Source organism: Scardinius erythrophthalmus (assembly GCF_964197995.2).
Source record: "Scardinius erythrophthalmus genome assembly, chromosome: 16".
Lineage (NCBI taxonomy): Eukaryota > Metazoa > Chordata > Actinopteri > Cypriniformes > Leuciscidae > Scardinius > Scardinius erythrophthalmus.
The window spans coordinates 33,131,505-33,148,602 of NC_138236.1; the positions used below are offsets into that span (position 1 = coordinate 33,131,505).

The 17,098-nt window shown below is 41.0% G+C and overlaps 1 pseudogene across 1 annotated transcript; it reads left to right on the top strand.

Moving 5' to 3' along the window:
• The first annotated feature begins 1,957 nt into the window (after nt 1-1,957).
• Nucleotides 1,958-16,333, top strand: LOC308704525 (serine/threonine-protein kinase pim-3-like; annotated as a pseudogene). The gene is made up of 7 exons: nt 1,958-2,300; nt 13,550-13,632; nt 15,191-15,241; nt 15,322-15,688; nt 15,814-15,989; nt 16,072-16,151; nt 16,264-16,333. The product of its transcript is annotated as a serine/threonine-protein kinase pim-3-like (transcript).
• Nucleotides 16,334-17,098: the final 765 nt, after the last annotated feature.

Genomic DNA, 17,098 nt, shown 5'->3' on the forward strand with positions numbered 1-17,098 from the left:
TGACCTTCTTCATTAACTTGCACATCCAATACTTTACCCTATCCTCTCACTCTCTCTCTGCTCAGCCTGGAGAGGATTGTATTTTCTCGTTCCTCTTCTGTATAATAGATGATTGGAAACTTTATGTCGAATTCTGTCTCACTTCATCATGGTGGAATCCTGCCCAATTTGCTCTCAGTGTGGGTCTGTAGTGTTGCACACACATGTGACTGCAGCACTCACTTCATCTGGCAGCTGACAGGACGGCCTGCGACAACAACCAGAGAACCACGAGGAACCCAAAAAAAAGACAGAGGAAGAGTGGAAACCAAAGCAAAAGCAAAACCCATCATGCTTGATTAAGCCTGTCACCATTAGACAGTGACTGCAATTACCTCTAGCTAGTTTTATCCCATAGAGGGATGGAGTAATGGAGAGAGGAGGGAATAGATGGACGGGAGGAGGTATCATGTGGCTGGAGCCCCGGGACTTGAACAAATACATCATCTGCTGTGTGCGGCAGGGAGACGAAAGCCTGGAAGAGAACGGAGGATGAATGGATGAATGAATTAAGAGAGAAAGAGAAACAGAAGTGGGAAATTTTAAAGTATTGATTACATTTCCACTTGACTATGCCATTCTCCATTTATGACTCTTTCAATATTTTTTTTAGGAACCATTCCTCTCCCTCGTTTTAAAAAGATGAAAAACTTCAGTAAGAAATTTACTCTTGCTATTGTTAAATGTTTAGTGTTATCTCTAAGATGTTAGAATTTTGGCACTTTTTTCTTTTTATAGTTTTAATAGGACAACTAGTCAATTCACCTTTATTTATATAGCGCTTTATGCAATACAGATTGTTTCACAGCAGCTTCACAGTAATAAACAGGAAAATAACAGAATCAATGATGCAAACTTCATTAAATATGAGACTAATTTAAATTATGCTGTAAACCAGCTCTAAAAAATATTTCCCTTTCGTAGTCACTCCGAGTTACGTTGGAAGACGACGAATGGGGTTTCGCTTAGAAAGCCTATCATCTTCGAGTATATAAAATGAGCCAATGGCAATGAAATGCCATGGGTCTGCGGAATTTGCATAGCGTAACTCTGCCCTACCCTGGGGGTATATAAGGAAGTACGCCGGCAACATGCAGATATGTTTTCGCTTCGGAGCCAAGTTCATCACTTCACTCCACAGCCAATTCTGAGTTCATCTCTATTTCTCTTCGAGACGAGCCTCTCTCCAGGTGTTGGTGTGACAGCGAGTTCCAGCGAGTGCACATTCTCTGCTTATCTGTGCAGTGATTTGCCAGTGTTTGTGTGTTCATCTCCCTGGTCGCTTCAACACTCTGCGGAGAAATCTCCTTTCACAAAAGAGCATTGCATGCGGCACGTCTTTTTAAAGATGCTATGAGCTGACGGCCATGCTTTCCCGGGCAGCTGCGGTCATTGGACTCGAGTGGTCTCCACCACCCGGTCCAGTGCGCTCGTGGCTGGACGATTGGTTTTTGGGTGCGGCCACTGATCCCCATCAGCGTCCAACCCCAATGCTATTCTTCCCGGATGTGCATGAGGAGGACACGAGGTTCTGGAAGGCACCCATGTCTTCCCGTGATCGTTCGGCGACCTCCTCCGCCTTGCCTCCTCTCGATCAGGCGGCTGCCAGAGGGTACACTGGGGTTCCCCAGGTTGAACGCTCTGTTGCCATGCAACTATGTCCTCAGAGTGCTTCTTCCCGCGGCGACCCTAAGCACCCCTCCAAGGCCTGTAGGTTCTCCTCCATCCTTGTGGCGAAGGCCTATAGAGCTGCGGGGCTGGCAGCCTCCTCACTGCATCACTCCTCACTCCTCACTCCTCACTCCTCACCGCACGCTCCCTGGCTCAGGTGATGTCCACATGTGTGGTCCAGGAGCGACAGTCGAGGACTTTGCCCAGCAGTTCTCGACTGCTCAGGAGCAGACTGAGGCTTTAAAACATGTCCTGCCCCGACGGCCTGCTGCTGCCTCCACCCAGCCGTCGGCACAGGTGCCTCAGTCCGCTCGCCGCTGAGGGCACCCTCCTGTGGCTCCCGCCCCTCCCGCACGGCCCCAGCAGCAGCCTTCACCCGGGCCGCGTCGTGGAGGAAGCCGCAGGACGGCGCAACAGCCCTCTCCCGCCCTGCGCCCTGCTAAACGCCAGGCTGGGCGCCGCTCCTGAGACGGGCTGCTCAGAGATGGCTTCCAGTTCTTTCCAGGAGACGGTAGCAGGGCCGCTCCTTCCCCCGGTGGAGGGCCGGGGGAGAATCCTTGGTTTTCCCACTCCCGCTGCACCCTCATGTGGTTAAAGAAAGAACTGACACAACCATCTCTGAGCACACAGAGTTCTCGGATGACAGTGTGCGCCACTCTCGTCCCCCTCTGTCGCCAGACCCCTGCCAGAGCACACCCCCGTGGGATACTGGTCCTCCCCTGGCGGCCTCTGGCAGGACGCGGCTAATGACCATGCCCCCGCACCGGGCCACTATGCCACCCACGCCTGGGCCGGTCATTCCGCCTCGCTGCACCACTGAGTACGTCTGTGGTCCGCATGACACCGCTGGTACAGTTCTTGGGAGCCTGGTTAGAGCTCCCCAGTCTGTCCTGCTGGGTCGCGAGGACCATCAGGCTCGGCTACGCGATTCAGTTTGCGCGATCTCCTCCCCGCTTCAGGGGAGTCCGATTCACTATGGTCTGTGGCAATGCCCCTGTCATGAGCAGAGGTCGCCACCCTACTGGCGAAGGGTGCGATCGAGGTTGTCCCTCCAGCCGGATTCTACAATCTCCGAGTGGAGCCAGTTTCTTCTCATGAACTGGCTTCAACCAGCCGGTACTAGATTCTGCTCAGGTGTCTTCGCTTGCTCGCCATTCCTCTCCTCGGATGGGATACGTGCGATATTTCCTAAGGTGAGCCTAGTAAGCCCTGAGTCTCCTCCAGCACTGTTATGCCACAGGCAGCTTTCGTGCTTGGCTAGGTGCCTCCATGTGCATGGTTCCCCCTCTGGGCAGGGAGCTCAGACTTACGCAGGGCACTGGAAGACAGCCGAGGTGGCGTGATTAGACTGGGAACCCCATTCGCCGTCATCCGACGTAACTCGGAGTAACTACGAAAGGGAACGTCTCGGTTACGTATGTAACCCTCGTTCCCTGAGTAGGGAACGGAGAAGTTACGTCTCCCTGCCACTTCCGCTGTACCACTGGAACGCCTGAGTTCAGTCTCGGCTCCTCAGCGAAGACATATCTTCATGTTGCCGGCATACTTCCTTATACACCCCCAGGGTAGGGCGGAGTTACGCTTTGCAAATTCCGCAGACCCATGGCATTTCATTGACATTGGCTCGTTTTATATACTCGAAGATGATAGGCTTTCTAAGCGAAACCCCATTCGTCGTCATCCGACATAACGTCTCCGTTCCCTACTCAGGGAACGAGGGTTACATACGTAACCGAGACGTTATATAGTTATACTTATTATATAGTTTCAGCTCAGTTCATTGCAATTTTGATTCAATAGCTGTGTAAAGTTCCTGAATTATGAAATAAGTTCAATTCAGCAATAAGCAGTTCTACAGAAGACAATAGTGACATTATTTACATATATACAAGTTTTGTTCTTTAATAGTGTCAGTGCAGAACTGAATATTACTGAATATTAAGTGTTTTTTTAACCCCAACTAAGCAAGCCATATATATAGGGTACAAAAGGGCTAAAGCTGCACCAGGGTAAAAGGCGCCTTTAAATTTTATTTTCCTCTAAACCATTAAATGGCACAAAAACTTTTCAAGATACACGTGGAAATATGGCTGATACTTGACGCGATCGTGGGCAGCAGCACAAATTTTTTTCTGTGCAAATTTTATGTTTTTTTTTTTAAATGTTGTAGATTTAAGTAAAATGAGAATCACTAAAATTACTGAATATATTTTGAGACAAATATCTTTCAAGGTAATTAAAACAGGTTTTCAATAATTGAAGAATATGTAAAAGTATGGTATTTTGGGTAAAAGGCACCCCTGCTGTTGAGGATTAAAGGGGAAATGAAGCAGTCAATCAAGTTTACATGATTTACAAGATGGATTTCCACTATAATCAACAATTACATAAGAAACATGACAAATGTAAACATAAAAGTGTAAGATATTTGTAATTTGTAGTGATTACAATTTAGCTCAAAGGAATTATTAATTAATTTATAAGGAATTCAAAAGAGTCACTTATTACAACCGAGCAAATGACTCGTTCGCGGTTCATTTGAACTGGCTGTAACTATCAACTCTGCAACGGATATAAATATCCGAACTATAGTGAAACACTATATAGTTAGCAAGGTAACTTAGATCAGAAGTTTAAGACATTAAATTTGTAAGCACAATAACACAAGTAATATTTCTCTTTAAAATACAAACAAGACTTTATTGATTAATCTAACACAAACACACACATACACATTCATATGCGTTGCAGAAAGAAAAAGAGTAAGGAAAGATTAAGTTTTAAGAGTGAGAAGATGTAATCCCAAGTTTCTATAGTGCACTCATAAGACATGGCCTGAAAATTGTTCTTGAATGATTTTATGTATAGTTAGGTAAAGTCTCAGTTCTCTGGTTTGAAAAGAAGAGAATTGGTTTGTTCGTTCAGAGGTCCTTAAGGAGGAGGGGGTCTGGAATGTTGTGGGCTCGAGTTGTGTCATCTCTGAACCAATCATTATTTTCCAAGCTATCTCACATTGACAAGTTCTTCCTTTAGCTGGACTCATAAAAGTTCTTAGTTGGGGGTTTTCGTTGGTTAGCGTAGACTAGCTGGAGCCTGATTTTATGGCCCTGGATTGGTGATTTGGGTTCTGGAATGTTGAGTTCTGTATGGAGTTATGTTTGAACAAATCACCTGGAAGATTCATTTGTGTTTGATTCGCACCCAATCCTACAAAAGAAAAAAGAAAAACCGTTATATCTTTTGCGGCCAGGGCGCCACCATTGTGCAGTATTCTAACTTGTGACGTCACGGGGTTGGTTGGCTTTAAAGGCTCTGGGCAGTGAAAGATAGAGATAGTGATCGACAGAGATAGCAAAAGGCAAAGATAGTGAAAGAGACAGTGAAACATAGAGATAGTGAAAGAGACAGTGAAAGATAGAGATAGTAAAATACAAAGATAGCGAAAGACAGAAGTAACGTTAAGTTAGTGGAAGAGACAGTGAAAGACATGTAACTTAGCTTAGTGGAAGATGCCACTTCCAACACGTCTACCTTCCGGCACAACATGGTAAATGTACGCGCCATGGTGATGCAGGATTGACCACGCAATCATAGGCGTTGATTTCTGTGGGGGCGCGTACCCACCAGATTTCGTCATGAGCCATTTTGTACACACCACTTTTTTTTTTTTTTAAAGCTTAACATCGTTTACCTAAACAACGATCAATGATCACCAAATTGCTCTCTTATATTAATGATGAGCACTTAAAACTGTCAAAAAATCTAACCAGGAATTTGGTGATCACTGATCATTGTTCATAAACCGTGTTGTAAAGTTTTCTTTCTTCAAAGCAGAGACTAGGAGACAGTTGGGATCGCGTTCAACGGAAGTTATTCTTCATTGAGAACTCCGCTGTACGTTGCTGTAGTACTTCCAACATGATCTAAAGTATATAAATTTACATGGTGTCTTATAGGCATTTTAGGAGGAGGGACTTTTGAAGGTGGAGACAAATCAAGACAAAGCATAGGCATGATATGATCAATCAAGTCAAAACCAGTTTGGCAGGTTATCCGGCTTGCTCAAGAGAGACAGAACTAATCAGCATAACACTATTATTCAAATGATCCAATCAGCCTGACGGTATCACCCATATCTTCACATGATCACAGAGACAAAAGCACAGCTGTACATTGAGCTTACTGGGCAGGAAATGCATAAGGACAAAGGGTGAGGGTGAGAGTCTCAGGAATTGACTCATTTAGAGAACAACACTGGAAGGAATCTCTTGATATACTCATCATAACCGCTGCTAAACTTTATCAGTCTATATTGGAAACTAAATTAAACATTTAATAAAATATGTAATCCAACACTTCCCCCTTTGAGAGTTCTTAAAAACTCTCACAAAATACAAATTTAGACACATAAAGTTCATTCTTGTAACTGGTGTAAGTTACAGGCACATATAACTTGCTCTGTGTTGTTCATCTGTAATTGCATGCTGACACAGAAACAAACAAGCAATTTAGGGTCCGTGAATTCTCTGTGTTGTGTATTTTTCATTTTTTTTTTGTGATAGTTCATTTAGCAGTGGGTCTGGTTGTCTTCTTGAGGTCGGGGCTTCATACGCAGATGAGACGGTTGTTGCATATGGATCTCGAAAAAGCCATCAAGTTTTATCTGCACACTGTAAGACAGAAAACAGAAAAACAGAGAGCAGTATTTCTTCAAAACACTACGGTTGTAGCAGTTTAAACACTATGGTTCTATCGTTTTCAGAGTCTACTGTTGTCGTTTTATTCTTTCCCTATTTCTTAATTTATTTGACACCTATGGACCAGTGAGGGTAAGGATGGACTAAATCAGGAAAGGCCTATGAGGTAGTGTCTTCACCCTGGGTTCACCCCCGAACACCTGTTGCGTTCAGTTCTTCCCAGGGCACCTCACTTGTCCGTGTCCTGTTCTGTCCCTGTGTTGTGTACACACTGTACAGTGTGTGAGAAAATTGGCACATTTCCATTCTCCAGTGAAATATCAGTCCTAATAAACATCATTAACAGAGGATGGTGTCTGATTGTAATGTTCTGCAGTATAACATTTAAGGCTGTGAGTATACTGAATGTCCCCCAAACAAAGGCTGAGACAGTCACTTTCCTTTTGTCCTATTAAACAAAAATAAGTATTTCATCTTTGTTGTGAGTTACTGGGGAAATTAAGCACTCACAGCCTAAATGGTTAACACTGTATCAAGTTGCCCCACAAGTTTAACGAGGAGGGGAGGGGCTGCTTCAGAATATCAAGCTGGCTAAGCAGAAGCTGAGTAACCTTGTTAACTTCTTTAAAGTTATTTTTGTTTTTCCGACATTCTTTTCCAAAATGTCCGTGCTTGCCACAGTAAGAACAACTGGCTTCTCTAGGATATTTGTGTTTCTGTTTCTCTGTGTTGCCCTTAAAGGATGCTGCTGCAATTTTTACCCTTGCCTTGACATCAGAGTCTCTTTCCCAAGTAGCTAACTTGTCCAAGTTGTTTTGCAGGGTTCTACTGGACCATGTTAATTCTAAGTAACGCAATGCATTTTTATGTTCTGACAGAAGACCCTGAAACCATGCGCGAACTAGGGGACCATTATTACCTAGCACCTTCTCTGAAGTGTCAGCAATTCCGCTGTAAGCGGCAGCGGTCTGACAGAATCGTTCTGTGTACTCACAAACAGTTTCACCCTTCTTTTGTACAAAACTAGTGATTTTTGACCAGTCCACTTTCGGTCCAACAATGTCCTTTAACACTTTCAGAACTTCCTCTCTCAATTCATCTTTACTGGCTTGTTGCAGTTCAGAATTGTTTACAGCACTTTCAAAATCATTGAATTCTGACTCAGTCAAGATCTGTGATATTAGCTGAGTGACTTCAGCTAGAGGCATATCGTAGAGCCGCATCTTTTTGGACAACTCTCTCCTAAACTCAGAAAAATTTCTTGTTTAAATATATATATACATGATATATATGAAGGACTAAAAATGACAGAACGAAAAATAAATAAATAAATAAATAAAAGTAGAAATAAATAAATAAATGCAGAAATAATAGTAAAAATAAATACATTTTGGTAATATAAATGGCTATTTCTGTATTTTTACATGTATTTATTTATGCATTTCTATATGTATTTATTTATGTATTTATACATTTATTTATATATTTATGTATTTAAATATTTATTTATTTATATATTTATATATGTATTTATTTATACATTTATTTATTCCTAAATTTAATTATTTCTGTATTTCCACATTTCTACATTTATTTATTTCTGTATTTCCACATTTCTACATTTATTTTTCCCTGCGCATGTATGCTAATTGACCAATGGCTAACCACGCCCCCTCCACTCACTCAGTCAACATTCGGTAACAGGCGCTTTGGCAGCTGTCACAGTAGGAGACATTTCACAGGAGACAATTGATGATTTTTTGGAGACAGAACGATTATATATCATCTCGATGTCACCAAAAGGGCCTTAAATATGCATTGGAGGGTTATATTAATAATTTTATTGTTGAGAAGGTCGATAAGCTTCAGCTCCAGAACAAAGATTTACAAAACGTAAAAAAGTTTGGTGCTATTTCGCTTCAAACGCTCGCTTTATACGCGCGTCCTATTCGCTTTGGATTCAAAATGTTCAAGCGTCGAACTAGACGCGGATACGCGCGAATTTGACGCTCTATTCGCGTTTGGTGGGAGCGCAGAATAATGAACAGGCTGCGATGTCAAGATTGCATTGCTGGAATGTGTGTGTGTGTGTGTGTGTGTGTGTGTGTGTGTCTCAGAGAGCGGGCGCCGGGGCGCGATCGAACAGTGGAAACATAAAAACATACTCCATTTTGTTCATACAGGACATAATTAAAACTGCAAAGTGTTTAGCCTACTTATATTTGTGTAAAACACAACATTGTGCTTTTGTCAAACTGTAAACTCTTGTCAAACTGTAACCTACAACTGTCACCCAACCAAAATCACACACACACACGCTGTTTAAAAGCCAAAATGACAAGAAAAAACATAAAAACGAATGAAAACTGATAACCGCAATGCATTGCAATGGACGAGGAAGCAGAGAATGTCCAAGTGTATTAGGTTAGCTATGCGTACTGTGATTGGCTCATCGCGTTTGGGGGCGTGGCTTAGCCATTGGTCAATTAGCATACATGCGCAGGGAAAAATAAATGTAGAAATGTGGAAATACAGAAATAAATAAAAGTAGAAATGTGGAAATACAGAAATAAATAAATGTAGAAATGTGGAAATACAGAAATAAATAAATGTAGGAATAAATAAATGTATAAATAAATACATATATAGATATATAAATAAAAAAATATATAAATACATAAATATATAAATAAATGTATAAATACATAAATAAATACATATAGAAATGCATAAATAAATAAACAAATACATGTAAAAATACAGAAATAGTCATTTATATTACCAAAATGTATTTATTTTTACTATTATTTCTGCATTTATTTATTTATTTCTACTTTTATTTATTTGTTTATTTATTTTTCGTTCTGTCATTTTTAGTCCTTCATAGATAAAAACATATCAGGCGTCATCTGAGACTTTTTTTGGCCAGAGGCTAGAGACTACAGCCAGTTGTAGGAGCTAGTTCCGCATGTTTTCAACCCACCCATAGAGGGTGGGATCTCATGATAGAACGGCGTCTTTTCAGTTTCGAGTCAACTAGTAGCCTACTTATATCATTTCTTCCGATACTGCCCTCTGTAACCGGTAGGCGTGTCTTTGGAGTGGCCTCATAGGGCAGCGAAGCAAGTGCATTCTGGGAGTTGTTGTCTTTTATCCACATGAGCCAGAAATACATTTTCTGGCTTTTCTCAGTGTAGAAGGCACCTACTTCTAAAATAATTTCACATTTCTTCTACATAAATGACCCAATTTAAATACGCATTCATCTTTCCAGCGGTGAAATATCCCTTTAATGGAAATAACATCTGGTATTTTTTGTAAATTTTAGTAGTAAACCATGAATTAATTGCTTTATAAAACAGTTCGTACACTGTAAAAAATAATTCCATAAAAAAACGGATAATGTACTCGCAGAAAATTACCAGGACATTTTCCGTTAAATTACGGACAGTTCCTTCACTAGGCCGCTGTACGTGAGCTGTATCGTTCAGTTTCGTTCCACCAAGTGGGGCACTAATTTTTCTTTTGCTCAATATGTTCAACGTTAATAAAAGGTATCCAAGCAAAAAGTTCTCCACGCATTATCCTGCAGTTAATGAGAAATTGTAATTTATTGGCGCACTATATTGACTGCGTATTGAGACATATAAAACGGTTGAGCTCGATTTTCAACCAATCAGCATCGAAAATGTAAGTAGGTCACAGCCGAAATCAAGCCAATATCACTACGCACATGTAAACAGAGGAGGACGTAAGCAGCGCATCTTCATCTGATAGCGGCGATCAAGCTCGATTAACACCCGTAAAGTGTATTCTTCATGTCGGAAAAGATGGTGGGAAAGGTCCGCAGCCCTTTACTGAAGTCCGATGGGAAAAAATCAAGCAATGTGCGTAGGAATGGCTCAAAACGTCGGACACTACGGAGCTAACATTAGCTATTGCTAATAAACATGTTGCCCTCCTGGACAAACCGGTCTCTGATGTCCCAACAACTACGGGTTTCACCCGGCCTGATATCGGCGTTTTATAGGCTAGACAAAAAAAAACGCTTGACTTGTGTGTATGTGCGTGATGGGTAGGTTAAGGGGTCGGGTTAGTGTGTGTGTGTGTGAGAGAGAGAGAGAGAGAGAGAGAGATAGAGAGAGAGATGGGTAGGTTTAGGGGTCGGGTTAGTGTGTGTGTGTGTGTGAGAGAGAGAGAGAGAGAGAGAGAGAGAGAGAGAGAGAGAGAGAGAGAGAGAGAGAGAGAGAGAGAGAGAGAGAGAGAGAGAGAGAGAGAGAGAGAGAGAGAGAGAGAGAGAGATGGATAGGTTTAGGGGTCAGGTTAGTGTGTGTGAGGAGAGAGAGATAGGCTGCTGTCAGTAGCTTAAAAGAGGCCTAGAAATAGGGTTTCGTTCCACATATTTAATATCAGAAATATATAGAGATTCCTTAGGAAAAAGTTCTCCACACACGATCTTGCAGTTTTTGAGAAAAATGATGCTAAAGGTGCCCATTTTGAAAAAAAGGGAAAACATAGGGAATTTTGCACTTTCAAACCTGTTATCATATAAACCCAAAAATGCCGAATTACCACTTGAAGTACAAAATAAAATTTTGAAATTTTAAAACAGTTTGAAATGTGTGATATACCTGAAGTTGCTATCTAGGGACAGTAAACATGATAAGATTATCAAGAAAACTTCTACTGTAACATTAACATCCCAATTACTTCTCATTATGTTGTTCCAATTCAAAGGTAATATTTGAGGTAAAATCTGAATAACAAATAGAATTAAGCCAAAATATAATAACCGAACTCCCAACTCTCACGCATTCACCGTGAGACTCACGCAATTGACACTTTTCACACGCTCTCACACCACACATCCATTCTCAGGAAAGCCATTTATTGACCATAATATAGGCACGTTAGTTGGCTAGAAAAAGAGCTATAGAGAGTATTTTGCTAAATATGTGTACTATATTACATATTTATTATATTTGTACTTATATCATTAAATAAAGTTGTTATTATAATAAAAAACACATTATATTTAATTTGAGTTATTTTTAACCTTAAATAATACTACCAGCTGATAGGCCTGTCTGTGTGTAGCCTATTGTTCTTGAGAAAAATGAACGCCTATCTTGTGTACCTAATATTTATCCAAATGAGTCAACATTAAATCAAATCACAAGAATTGAATTGAAATCGTGAAATTTCTTTAAGAAATTTGTAAAAAAAAAAAAAAAAAAACTTAGCTTACCAGAAATTGTACCATATAAACATTGTAACATGTTGTCAAAATTCAGTTTAGTTACTAAAATGTTTTGACAATCACAATACACTCCAAGTTAAACTCAAAAGTATACAAAGAAAAACACTTTTAAAAATAACACATTTAATGGTGAATTGTTAATTTGCATACACGAGCAGTAACTGCACTACATGTACATATTCACAGGAATGATTATTGTAAACAAGATTTAATTTTGATTTATTTATTTACCTACCCATCTCTCTCACACACACACACTAACCCAACCCCTAAACCTACCCATCTCTCTCTCACACACACACTAACCTGACCCCTTAACCTACCCATCACGCACATACACACAAGTCAAGCGTTTTTTTTGTCTAGCCTATAAAACGCCGATATCAGGCCGGGTGAAACCTGTAGTTGTTGGGACATCAGAGACCAGTTTGTCCAGGAGGGCAATATGTTTATTAGCGATAGCTAACGTTAGCTCCGTAGTGTCCGACGTTTTGAGCCATTCCTACGCACATTGCTTGATTTTTTCCCATCGGACTTCAGTAAAGGGCTGCGGACCTTTCCCACCATCTTTTCCGACATGAAGAATACACTTTACGGGTGTTAATCGAGCTTGATCGCCGCTATCAGATGAAGATGCGCTGCTTACGTCCTCCTCTGTTTACATGTGCGTAGTGATATTGGCTTGATTTCGGCTGTGACCTACTTACATTTTCGATGCTGATTGGTTGAAAATCGAGCTCAACCGTTTTAGACGTCTCAATACGCAATCAATATAGTGCGCCAATAAATACACTTTTCTCATTAACTGCAGGAAAATGCGTGGAGAACTTTTTTCTTGGATACCTTTTATTAACGTTGAACATATTGACCAAAAGAAAAATTAGTGCCCCACTTGGTGGAACGAAACCCTATTTCTAGGCCTCTTTTAGGCTACTGACAGTGGCCTACACCTCTAAAACGGAAAATTCTGTATATTAACAGTACATTTTCTCTACTATTAACGGATAATCCTTATACAGAAATTTCTATATTTATAGAAATTTTGTAGCATATATTTTGGTGGCAAATAATTCAAGAACCATATATACAAATTGTGGTGGTATTGATCCAGCTGTAACTTAACGTTACTGCATCTTCACACTCTCATCAAGCAAGTCTTAAATGGCCTTTCCTTTTCTTGACGATTCATCTGGTAGCTTTTGTTTGAAGCCATTAAACTGCTCCAAAAACACGAGTAAGGTTACTGCACTTTATACTGGTTAACGGGTGTGCTCGGCACGAAATAAACCGCATCACCGGCAAAATAAAAGCCAATTAACCAGTTACAACGAGGACACTATAACACATACAATCAGGGGAACTTCCACGAGTGTGAACTAACGTTAAATCTTTCAATGTGTGACGATATGCATAAAACGATAAACGCGACGGCTCCGACATTGCCTAACAAGCCGGGTGGCAACTAAATAACGTTACGTAAACAGCTTATTTGACATTTAGCAAAATATAATTTTCGTTTTTTATCACAGAAGTGTCAGAATGGCTTCCACACATCCCAAATCCGACTTTAAAAAGCAACTTTGGCCGCGTCATCTGTGTGTGTAATGGCGCTTGCGTCTCAAACTTTTCGCGCCGATCAGTTTCTAGTTCCCACAATGCAACGCGTAATTCAAAATACGGGTAAAAGTCCTGTAAAAGACAAATACGGAAAATTCCTTCAAATTAATATGGTACATTGTACCGTATTTTTACGGAATTTTTTTACAGTGTACCCAATAGTTCTTAACAGAAAATACAACTAATTTAACAGAGTAAATTCTTAAACAGTGTTGTTGACATAAAAATGTCTTAAAGACATCTCTTGTGATCGTATATGTTACAGAAGTATATGTGAAGGGCCCATTGCTGGGACGAGGCGGATTCGGCTCTGTGTATGCTGGGATCCGCAGGTCTGACAGACTGCCATTAAGACATTTTCTTCCCTCCTCTGTTCAGACAGCCTTTAGAAATGTTGATATCAGTAAATGTCATCTGTAACCAGGGCTTGACATTAACACCCGCCAACCCGCCAAATGCGGGTGGATTTTGCTCGTGGCGGGTAACACAGTCACTCCAACTAGCCACTTTGGCGGGTTGAATAATTGTAGTCTTTTCAAAAGGCATCTGAAATAAGTGTGACACTACGACACTACAACTCCCATAGGGCTGTCAACGAATATTCTAAATTCGAATATATATTCGAATAGTTTAAAAAAAACAGAATTTCGAAGGTGAAAATTAATATTCGAATGTGGAAAAACGCCCGCGGTAGCAGAGGCGCGGCTGTCTGCTTTGCGTGTGGGCGCGCTGCCTGAGGGGTCATTTTATTTAACGTTAAACAGAAACATTACTGAAGTGTAGGCTACTGTAGCCTACTGACTGAATAGATATTGCATGAATAAGGTAGGTTAGATACAGCAGTTTAATGCACTGCAGGCTTCCACTGGTTTGATTATTTACCGTTTCATGTCAAGGAAAAGTTCCATGTTTACCACAGCACAGCTCACTCGGAGCGTTCAATGTATACTGTAAAACTTCAATTAATGTTAATAATATTTGTTTCAATCACTGAATGAAGCCTGCTATATAAGAGTCGCGACCTTAAATTGCTTGCACAAAACTCTTGATCAGCACTCAACATTTGCTTATTGTTGTTGTTCATTTAAACTGTTCATTCGCGCCGCAAGACCTCCAGACGCGCGTAAACGCGTCTTTACACTCGCGCCAGACGCTCTATTCGCGAAAGAGTGCCTGCGAGTGAGCGAGCGAGAGTGAGTGATGTCTGCGGTCTTGGCCATTTGTTGATTTACTTGTTTTCGTGTAGGTAATACGTTGTCAAATATGTTTAAACTTAAATAAACTACCTATACAAGTAGTCATGTCTCTTTGTATTAATTTGTCCTATTGACATAATGCGCGTCATTGACAAAATGCGCAACCAGATGTTCGAATAGATCGAATATAAGCTGTTTTTTTTTTTAAAGGGAATATTCGAAGGTCATTTTTGAGCAATTTTGACAGCCCCAATGAGTATTGTCGCTAGTGACCGACAACAAAGAATCGAAGAGACAGCTAGCTGCCCTGCTGGAGTTATGTCGTATGCCGGTGGAGCAATGTGGCGACATATAATACATAATACATGGTTTTATTTAAAAAAAGGTGCTTTACACACAACCTTATCAGAGCTAATGATAATGACCTGTATTGTTATATATTTATGTAGTCTTGATTTGGGTTTGTACAGTGGTTTTACATTTAAAAGGGTTGTAAATCTAGTTCAAGTAAATTTTAGCACGCCATAGTCAACTTTTATCAGGTAATTTCACAACAACAAAAATGTGGCTAGTAAAAATGCTGTGTGGCTAGTAACTTTGGAAAACCACTAGCCACATTGGCTAGTGAGCAAAAAAGTTAATGTCAAGCCCTGTCTGTAACAATTAGGCAGGTGTGATTTACTGTGGTTTATCCATCTACCCGTCTACAGATTGCCATTAAGTACGTCTCTAAAGAAAGGACCCAAGAGAGGCTGAAAGTTGTAAGTTCCAGTGTGAATCTGTTGTTCTGTTTCATCTGTTTCGTTCAGCCCTGGATATAATTGAGCATTTGTCCCTGCAGGAAGGTCAGGGTCTGCTGCCGCTGGAGGTGGCATTGATGACCCGGGTCAATTCAGCTCATGCCTGCCCCGACGTCCTGCAGCTTGTGAAGTGGATTGAACGTCGCAGTCGCTACAGCATGATCCTGGAACGGCCTTTTCCCTGCCAAGATCTGCAGAGTTTCTGCGAGGAGAATGGCTGTGTGGATGAGAGTTTGGCCAAGAAAGTGCTGGTGCAGCTGATCACTGCACTGAAACACTGCGAGAGCCGCAGAGTAGTGTGCAACGGGACGTCAAGCCAGAGAACCTGCTGATTTCCACAGCATCCCAAGCTGCTGGACTTTGGTTGTGGAGACCTGCTAAAGGACCCGGCCTACATATACTATGCAGGTTAGTTTTGCGTTACAGCAGGAAACGCTCTGTGGATGTTTGTGAACTTTTGATGATCAAACAAAGATAATTTGTTTGGACTGGAACCTTTTCAGTGGATGTTTAGTTCTTCTTGGGTCTCTCAGGTACTCTTGAATACGCTCCTCCTGAGTGGTTTGATCAGCACTGCTATCATGCAGGACCGGGTACTGTTTGGTCAGTGGGGGTGAGGCTCTACAACATCCTGTGCTTTCCCTTCAGAGCCGCACGGAGGGTCTCCTTCAAAAGCCGACTGCTCTTCCCTAGAGAACTGTCTCTTGGCAAGAGATAGCAAACATTCAGAAGTAGAAACCCATGATAATTTTGTTCTTTTGTGTTCCTGAAGACTGTGTTGTGTGTAACAGTGCCGTCAGTTGATTAGCTGGTGTCTCAGTGAAGCGGCAGGAGATCCTCCCAGTTTAGACGACATTGAGCACCATCCTTGGTTACACTGAACAGGTGGCCAGTGACATTACACTTATCTGAATCACAGCAGACATGGCTTAGATTGTATTGTTAGGATTAGTGTAGATAAACGTTTATGATCATTTGTATAGGGTGAGCAGGAGAGACACAGGAACTGCAGAGATCTTCCTGATCACCTACAGAAAGAGAAGTGGACCATGAACTACAGTTTACATCCTCTGCTCCGTTCTGTGTGGATGCTGGAGGAGCTGAACACACAGCGGCAGCTGAAACCAGAGCCCGGATGGGCCAGAGATCAGCAAGTCGAAAGTAATAAACATGTAGTTTTTACCCCAATTAGAAAAGAGCTAAGAGTAAAAAAAATTGGGAAAGAGTGTAAAAAAGCATAATCTGCACAGTCTGAGGCAAGGTGCATAATGCATTTTTTTTTTATTTTATTTTTTTATTAGGACCATTAAAATAAAAGTCAAAAAAGTCCAGTAGGTGGAGAGATAGACACTTATGCTCAGAACAATAACTTTATTATTTTATTTATCTTTATTTATTTATTTAACATGTTTTACGGTGAGATAGAGATCAACGCGTGAAAGTCATTGCACTGCAGAGTGTAAACTAGCATAATGAGGTTTATTTATTACAACAGGGAAAAGAAACAAGTAACAGAAAAAGAGTAAAGAAATAGAAAATCAGATGAAATTAAACCCAGAGCTTAATTTAAATTAAACCAATCTTGCAAACCAAAAGACCCAGGATCAGTGAGTCGTAACTAGGGCTTATCATTATTTTGATACTTGATTAATCTGTTGATTATGTCTTATTAAAGGGTAACTCTCGCCAAAATTGAACCTAGGCTCTTTTTGTTAATCTACCCGAGTCAAACTTTCGTGTAAAAGAAAAAGATTGACCGTATTTTCGTTTTAGGTCAAAATGCCTTTCGAATGGGAGTGCATGGGCACTTCTATGATA